Genomic DNA, 8,612 nt, shown 5'->3' on the forward strand with positions numbered 1-8,612 from the left:
TGCGATGATTTTTCTTGTACCCGAAGACACCCAGGAGACTTGGAGTGCAAGTCAGAAGAGCCACGAGGCGGCCACAAGGGTGGAGGGCGCGCTCCCCGGCCTTATGGGCCCCTCGGTGACCCCCTGGCCTAGATCTTTTACTTTCCGTTCCATAAACCAAAAATACCAAAAATATTACTTTACCATTTATCCATCTCTATCAGATCTCACGATGCAAATAACCGTGAAGGGATTGACAATCCCTTTACCGCGTTGGGTGCAAGTTGGTGTTCGTTTGTGCAGGTATTTGGTGGCTTGCGCGTTGTCTCCTACTGGATTGATACCTTGGTTCTCAAAACTGAGGAATACTTACTCTAGTTTGCTACATGCTACCTCTTGAGCACTGTGTTGGTTTTCCCTTGAAGAGGAAAGGGTGACGCAGCAAAGTAGCGTAAGTATTTCCCTCAGTTTTGAGAACCAAGGTATCAATCCAGTAAGAGGCCACACGCAAGTCCCTCGTACCTACACAAACAAATAAGAACCTCGCAACCAACGGGATAAAGGGGTTGTCAATTGCTACGTCTTGAGCTTGGGTTGGTTTTCCCCGAAGAGGAAGGGATGATGCAGCAGAGTAGCCTAAGTATTTCCCTCAGTTTTTGAGAACCAAGGTATCAATCCAGTAGGAGCCCACGCTCAAGTCCCTCGTACCTACACCAAGCGATAGCTACTCGCAACCAACGCGATTAGGGGTTGTCAAGCCCTTCACGGTCACTTACGAGAGTGAGATCTAGTAGATATAATATTTTTGGTATTTTTGGTATAAAGATGCAAAGTAAAAGGTAAAAGCAAAGTAAGATTAAAGTGATGGAGATTGATATGATGGGAATAGACCCGGGGGCCTATCTCAAGAGCATAAGTATTCTACGATGGGTGAACAAATTACTGTTGAGCAATTGACAAAATTGGGCATAGTTATGAGAATATCTAGGCATGATCATGTATATAGGCATCACGTCCATGACAAGTAGATCGAAACGATTCTACATCTACTACTATTACTCCACTCATCGACCGCTATCCAGCATGCATCTAGAGTATTATGTTAAAAACAGAGTAACACCTTAAGCAAGATGACATGATGTAGAGAGATAAATTCATGCAATATGAAATAAACCCCATCTTGTTATCCTCGATGGCAACGATACAATACGTGCCTTGCTGCCCCTTCTGTCACTGGGTAAGGACACTGCAAGATCGAACCCAAAGATAAGCACTTCTCACATGGCAAGAACTACCAATCTAGTTGGCCAAACCAAACGGATAATTCGAAGAGACTTGCAAAGATAACCAATCATACATAAAAGAATGCAGAGAAGATTCAAATATTATTCATTGATAGACTTGATCATAAACCCACAATTCATCGGTCTCAGCAAACACACCGCAAAAAGAAGATTACATCGAATAGATCTCCACAAGAGAGGGGGAGAACTTTGTATTGAGATTCAAAGAGAGAGAAGAAGCCATCTAACTACTAACTATGGACCCGAAGGTCTGAGGTAAACTACTCACACTTCATCGGAGGATCTAGGATGATGTAGAAGCCCTCCGTGATGACGGCCCTCTTCCGGTGGAGCTCCGAAACAGGCCCCAAGATGGGATCTCGTGGATATAGAAAGTTGCGGCGGTGGAATTAGGTTTTTGGCTCCTGTTCTGATCGTTTGGGGGTATGTGTGTATATATAGGAGGAAGAAGTACGCTGGAGGAGCAACAAGGGGCCCACAAGGTAGGGGGCACGCCCTAGGGGGGCGCGCCCCCTACCCTCGTGACCGCCTCTTTTGTTCCTTGGAGCAGGGTCCAAGTCTCCTGGATCATGTTCGGTGAGAAAATCACGTTCCCGGAGATTTTATTCTGTTTTGACTCCGTTTGATATTATGTTTCTTCGAAACACTGAAATAGGCAAAAAAACAGCAATTCTGGGCTGGGCCTCCGGTTAATAGGTTAGTCCCAAAAATAATATAAAAGTGGAAAATAAAGCCCAATATAGTCCAAAACAGTAGATAATATAGCATGGAGCAATCAAAAATTATAGATACGTTGGAGACGTATCAGGCATCCCCAAGCTTAATTCCTGCTCGTCCTCGAGTAGGTAAATGATAAAAAAGAATTTTTGATGCGGAGTGCTACTTGGCATAATTTCAATGCAAATCTTCTTAATTGGGGTATGAATATTCAGATTAGAAAGATTCAAGACAAAAGCTTATATTGACATAAAAAATAATAATACTTCAAGCATACTAACAAAGCAATTATGTCTTCTCAAAATAACATGGCCAAAGAAAGTTATCCCTACAAAATCATATAGTCTAGCTATGCTCCATCTTCACCACACAAAGTATTTAAATCATGCACAACCCCGATGACATGCCAAGCAATTGTTTCATACTTTAACTTTTTCAAAACTTTTTCCATCTTCACGCAATACATGAGCGTGAGCCATGGATATAGCACTATAGGTGGAATAGAATGGTGGTTGTGGAGAAGACAAAAAGGAGAAGATAGTCTCACATCAACTAGGCGTATCAACGGGCTATGGAGATGCCCATCAATAGATATCAATGTGAGTGAGTAGGGATTGCCATGTAACGGATGCACTAGAGCTATAAGTATATGAAAGCTCAAAAAGAAACTAAGTGGGTGTGCATCCAACTTGCATGCTCATGAAGACCTAGGGCAATTTGAGGAAGCCCATCATTGGAATATACAAGCCAAGTTCTATAATGAAAAATTCCCACTAGTATATGAAAGTGATAACATGAGAGACTCTCTACTATGAAGATCATGGTGCTACTTTGAAGCACAAGTGTGGTAAGAGGATAGTAACATTGTCCCTTCTCTCTTTTTCTCTCATTTTTTTATAGATGTTTTTTGTTTGGGCCTTTTCTCTTTTTCTATGGCCTCTTTTTTTGGGCTTCTTTGGCCTCTTTTTTTCGTCCGGAGTCTCATCCCGACTTATGGGGGAATCATAGTCTCCATCATTCTTTCCTCACTGGGACAATGCTCTAATAATGATGATCATCACACTTTTATTTTTCTTATAACTCAACAATTACAACTCCATACTTAGAACAAAATATGACTCTATATGAATGCCTCCGGCGGTGTACCGGGATATGCAATATGACAATGATGGAGTGTGTCATGATGAACTAGATGGTGGAAAGTTGCATGGCAATATATCTCGGAATGGCAATGGAAATGCCATAATAGGTAGGTATGGTGGCTGTTTTGAGGAAGGTATATGGTAGGTGTATGATACCAGCGAAAGGTGCGCGGTATTAGAGAGGCTGGCAAAGGTGGAAGTGTGAGAGTGCGTATAATCCATGGACTCAACATTAGTCATAAAGAACTCATATACTTATTGCAAAAATCTAGAAGTTATCAAAGCAAAGTATTACGCGCATGCTCCTAGGGGGGTAGATTTGTAGGAAAAGACCATCGCTCGTCCCCGACCGCCACTCATAAGGAAGACAATCAATAAATAAATCATGCTCCGACTTCATCACATAACGGTTCACCATACGTGCATGCTACGGGAATCACAAACTTTAACACAAGTATTCTTTAAATTCACAACTACTCAACTAGCATGACTTTAATATTATCACCTCCATATCTCAAAACAATTATCATGCGTCAATCTTTTCTTAGTATTCAACACACTCAAAAGAAAGTTTCACAAATCTTGAATACCAAGCATATTATTATTAAGCAAATTACCATGCTATTAAGAGACACTCAAAATAATTTAAGTGAAGCATGAGAGATCAATAGTTTCTTTAAAAAAAATCCACCACCGTGCTCTAAAATATCTAAGTGAAGCACATAGAGCAAAATTATAACGCTCAAAAGATATAAGTGAAGCACATAGAGTAAAACTACTACGCTCAAAAGATATAAGTGAAGCACATAGAGTATTCTATCAAATTTTAATTCATGTATGGATCTCTCAAAAAGTGTGTACAGCAAGGATGATTGTGGCATACTAAGACACAAAGACACAAATAATACAAGACGCTCCAAGCAAAACACATATCATGTTGGTGAATAAAAATATAGCTCCACGTAAATTACCGATGGAAGTGGGCGAAAGAGGGGATGCCTTCCAGGGCATCCCCAAGCTTTGACTTTCTGGTGTCCTTGGACTATCTTGGGTGCCATGGGCATCCCCAAGCTTAGGCTCTTGCCACTCCTTGTTCCATGATCCATCAAAAGAATTCACCCAAAACTTGAAAACTTCACAACACAAAACTCAAAATAGAAAACTCGTGAGCTCCGTTAGCGAAAGAAAACAAAAGACCACTTCAAGGTACTGTAATGAACTCATTATTTATTTATATTGGTGTTAAACCTACTGTATTCCAACTTATCTATGGATTATAAACTATTTTACTAGCCATAGATTCATCAAAATAAGCAAACAACACACGAAAAACAGAATCTGTCAAAAACAGAACAGTCTGTAGTAATCTGTAGCTAGCGCAAGATATGGAACCCCAAAAATTCTAAAATAAATTTCTGGACGTGAGGAATTTATCCATTAATCATCTTCAAAAAGAATTAACTAAATATCACTCATCAAATAAAAATGACAGCAGTTCTCGTGAGCGCTAAAGTTTCTGTTTTTTACAGCAAGTTCAACAAGACTTTCCCCAAGTCTTCCCAACGGTTCTACTTGGCACAAACACTAATTAAACACAAAAAACACAACCAAAACAGAGGCTAAATAATTTATTATTACTAAACCGGAGCAAAAGGCAAGGAATAAAAATAAAATTGGGTTGCCTCCCAACAAGCGCCATCGTTTAACGCCCCTAGCTAGGCATAAAAGCAAGGATAGATCTAGGTATTGCCATCTTTGGTAGGCAATTCTTCGATGAGGCATCTATTTCCCTTAGGAATTTCTTTATTTCTAGTGATTATCAAACTTTTAGGCACAAGATCAAAAAATTCATGTGTAGCAATTGGTTCCTTAATGATATCAAAAAGATTGGGATGAATACTTATAGATTTAAGATCCGCAGTTTCCTTAGATGATTCACCCTTATTTCTAGGAACATACATAAGCTTGGCAATTTTAGTAGGAGGACTTGGAGTATTCTTTACGGAAGAAAAAGTGGTTTCCAAATTTGTAATGATACCCTCAAGTTTATCAATTCTAGTAGAATCTAAGTTCATTTTCTCATTAAGTATGGGTTTTTTTCCTTAATATTTTTCAAAGTCATTCCTACCTTAGATCCATATTGAGTAATTTGATTGTGGATCTTTTTATCTAGATTTTCAATTGATTCAATAGTAGCAACTTTATTTTCAATAATTTCAAGGCTTTGCATAACATGCTCCAAAGTTAACATGGTTCCATTAACCAAAAGAGGTGGTGAGCCAAATAAATTTAGCATAGCATTATAAGAATCAAAAGTATGGCTACCCAAGAAGTTCCCTCCGGTAATGGTATCGAGGATATATCTATACCAAGGATTAACACCTACATAAAAATTGCAGAGAAGAACTAAGGTAGATTGCTTTCTGGTAGATCTATTTTGAGCATTGCAAATTCTATACCAAGAATCTTTTAGATTTTCTCCCTCCCTTTGTTTAAAATTTAGAACTTCACTCTCGGGAGACAACGGAGAAGATATGAGACTAGTCATGACAACAAGCAAACAAGAGGCAAATAGAGAGGGAGGATAGAGAGAGAGAGAGGACGAATAAAATGGCAAGGGTGAATTGGGGGGAGAGGAAAACGAGAGGCAAATAGAAAATAATGTAATGCGAGAGATAGGGATTGTGATGGGTACTTGGTATGTTGAATTTTTGCGTAGACTCCCCGGCAACGGCGCCAGAAATCCTTCTTGCTATGTCTTGAGCTTGCGTTGGTTTTCCCCAAAGAGGAAGGGATGATGCAGCAGAGTAGCGTAAGTATTTCCCTCAGTTTTTGAGAACCAAGGTATCAATCCAGTAGGAGCCCATGCTCAAGTCCCTCGTACCTGCACAAAGCGATAGCTACTCGCAACCAACGCGATTAGGGGTTGTCAAGCCCTTCACGGTCACTTACGAGAGTGAGATCTGATAGATATAATATTTTTGGTATTTTTGGTATAAAGATGCAAAGTAAAAAAGTAAAAGCAAAGTAAAAAAGCAAAGTAAGATTAAAGTGGTGGAGATTGATATGATGAGAATAGACCCGGGGGCCATAGGTTTCACTAGTGGCTTCTCTCAAGAGCATAAGTATTCTATGGTGGGTGAACAAATTACTGTTGAGCAATTGACAGAATTGAGCATAGTTATGAGAATATCTAGGCATGATCATGTATATAGGCATCACGTCCATGACAAGTAGATCGAAACGATTCTGCATCTACTACTATTACTCCACTCATCGACCGCTATCCAGAATGCATCTAGAGTATTAAGTTAAAAACAGAGTAACGCCTTAAGCAAGATGACATGATGTAGAGAGATAAATTCATGCAATATGAAATAAACCCCACCTTGTTATCCTCGATGGCAACAATACAATACGTGCCTTGCTGCCCCTTCTGTAACTGGGTAAGGACACCGCAAGATCGAACCCAAAGCTAAGCACTTCTCACATGGCAAGAACTACCAATCTAGTTGGCCAAACAAAACGGATAATTCGAAGAGACTTGCAAAGCTAACCAATCATACATAAAAGAATTCAGAGAAGATTCAAATATTATTCATAGATAGACTTGATCATAAACCCACAATCCATCGGTCTCAACAAACACACCGCAAAAAGAAGATTACATCGAATAGATCTCCACAATAGAGGGGGGGAACTTTGTATTGAGATTCAAAGAGAGAGAAGAAGCCATCTAGCTACTAACTATTGACCCGAAGGTCTGAGGTAAACTACTCACACTTCATCGGAGGGGCTAGGATGATGTAGAAGCCCTCCGTGATGACGGCCCTCTTCCGGCGGAGCTCCGGAACAGGCCCCAAGATGGGATCTCGTGGATACAGAAAGTTGCGGCGGTGGAATTAGGTTTTTGGCTCTTGTTCTGATCGTTTGGGGGTACGTGTGTATATATAGGAGGAAGAAGTACGCCGAAGGAGCAACGAGGGGCCCACGAGGCAGGGGGGCGCGCCCTAGGGGGGCGTGCCCCCTACCCTCGTGACCGCCTCTTTTGTTCCTTGGAGCAGGGTCCAAGTCTCCTGGATCACGTTCGGTGAGAAAATCACGTTCCCGAAGATTTTATTCCGTTTGGACTCTGTTTGATATTCCGTTTCTTCGAAACACTAAAATAGGCAAAAAAACAGCAATTCTGGGCTGGGCCTCCGGTTAATAGGTTAGTCCCAAAAATAATATAAAACTGGAAAATAAAGCCCAATATATTCCAAAACAGTAGATAATATAGCATGGAGCAATCAAAAATTATAGATATGTTGGAGACGTATCATCAATCCCTTCACGGTCACTTACGAGAGTGAGATCTGATGGATATGATAAGATAATATTTTTGGTATTTTTATAAAAATGATAAAAAGTAAAGATTGCAAATAAACGGTGCAAGGAATAACTTGATAGCAAGAGATTAATATGATGGAGAATAGACCCGGGGGCCATAGGTTTCACTAGTGGCTTCTCTCAAGATAACATAAGTATTACGGTGGGTGAACAAATAACTGTCGAGCAATTGATAGAAAAGCGAATAATTATGAGAATATCTAGGAACGATCATGTATATAGGCATCACGTCCGTGACAAGTAGACCGACTCCTGCCTGCATCTACTACTATTACTCCACACATCGACCGCTATCCAGCATGCATCCAGAGTATTAAGTTCATAAGAACAGAGTAACACATTAGGTGAGATGACATGATGTAGAGGGATAAACTCAAGCAATATGATATAAACCTCATCTTTTTATCCTCGATGGCAACAATACAATACGTGTCGTTTCCCTTTCTGTCACTGGGATCGAGCACCGCAAGATTGAACCCAAAGCTAAGCACTTCTCCCATTGCAAGAAAGATAAATCTAGTAGGCCAAACCAAACTGATAATTTGAAGAGACTTGCAAAGGTAACCAATCATGCATAAAAGAATTCAGAGAAGATTCAAATATTGTTCATAGATAAACTTGATCATAAACCCACAATTCATCGCATCTCGACAAACACATCGCAAAAAGAGTTACATCGAATGGATCTCCAAGAAGATTGAGGAGAACATTGTATTGAGATCCAAAAAGAGAAGAAGCCATCTAGCTAATAACTATGGACTCGAAGGTCTGAAGTAAACTACTCACACATCATCGGAGGGGCCATGGAGTTGATGTAGAGGCCCTCCGTGATCGATGCCCCCTATGGCGGAGCTCCGGAAAAGGCCCCAAGATGGGATCTCTTAGGTACAGAAGGTTGCGGCGGTGGAAATAGAGTTTCGTGGTGCTCCTGGATGTTTTCAGGGTATATGAATATATATAGGAGGAAGAAGTAGGTTGGTGGAGCAACGAGGGGCCCACGAGGGGGGAGGGCGCGCCCCCCCTTCTCGTGGATGCCTTGTTTGTTTCTTGACATCCACTCCAAGTCCCCTAGGTCATGTTT

This window comes from Triticum urartu, chromosome 1A, assembly GCF_056163025.1.
Source record: "Triticum urartu cultivar PI428250 chromosome 1A, HENAU_Tu73, whole genome shotgun sequence".
In the NCBI taxonomy this organism is placed as follows: Eukaryota; Viridiplantae; Streptophyta; class Magnoliopsida; order Poales; family Poaceae; genus Triticum; species Triticum urartu.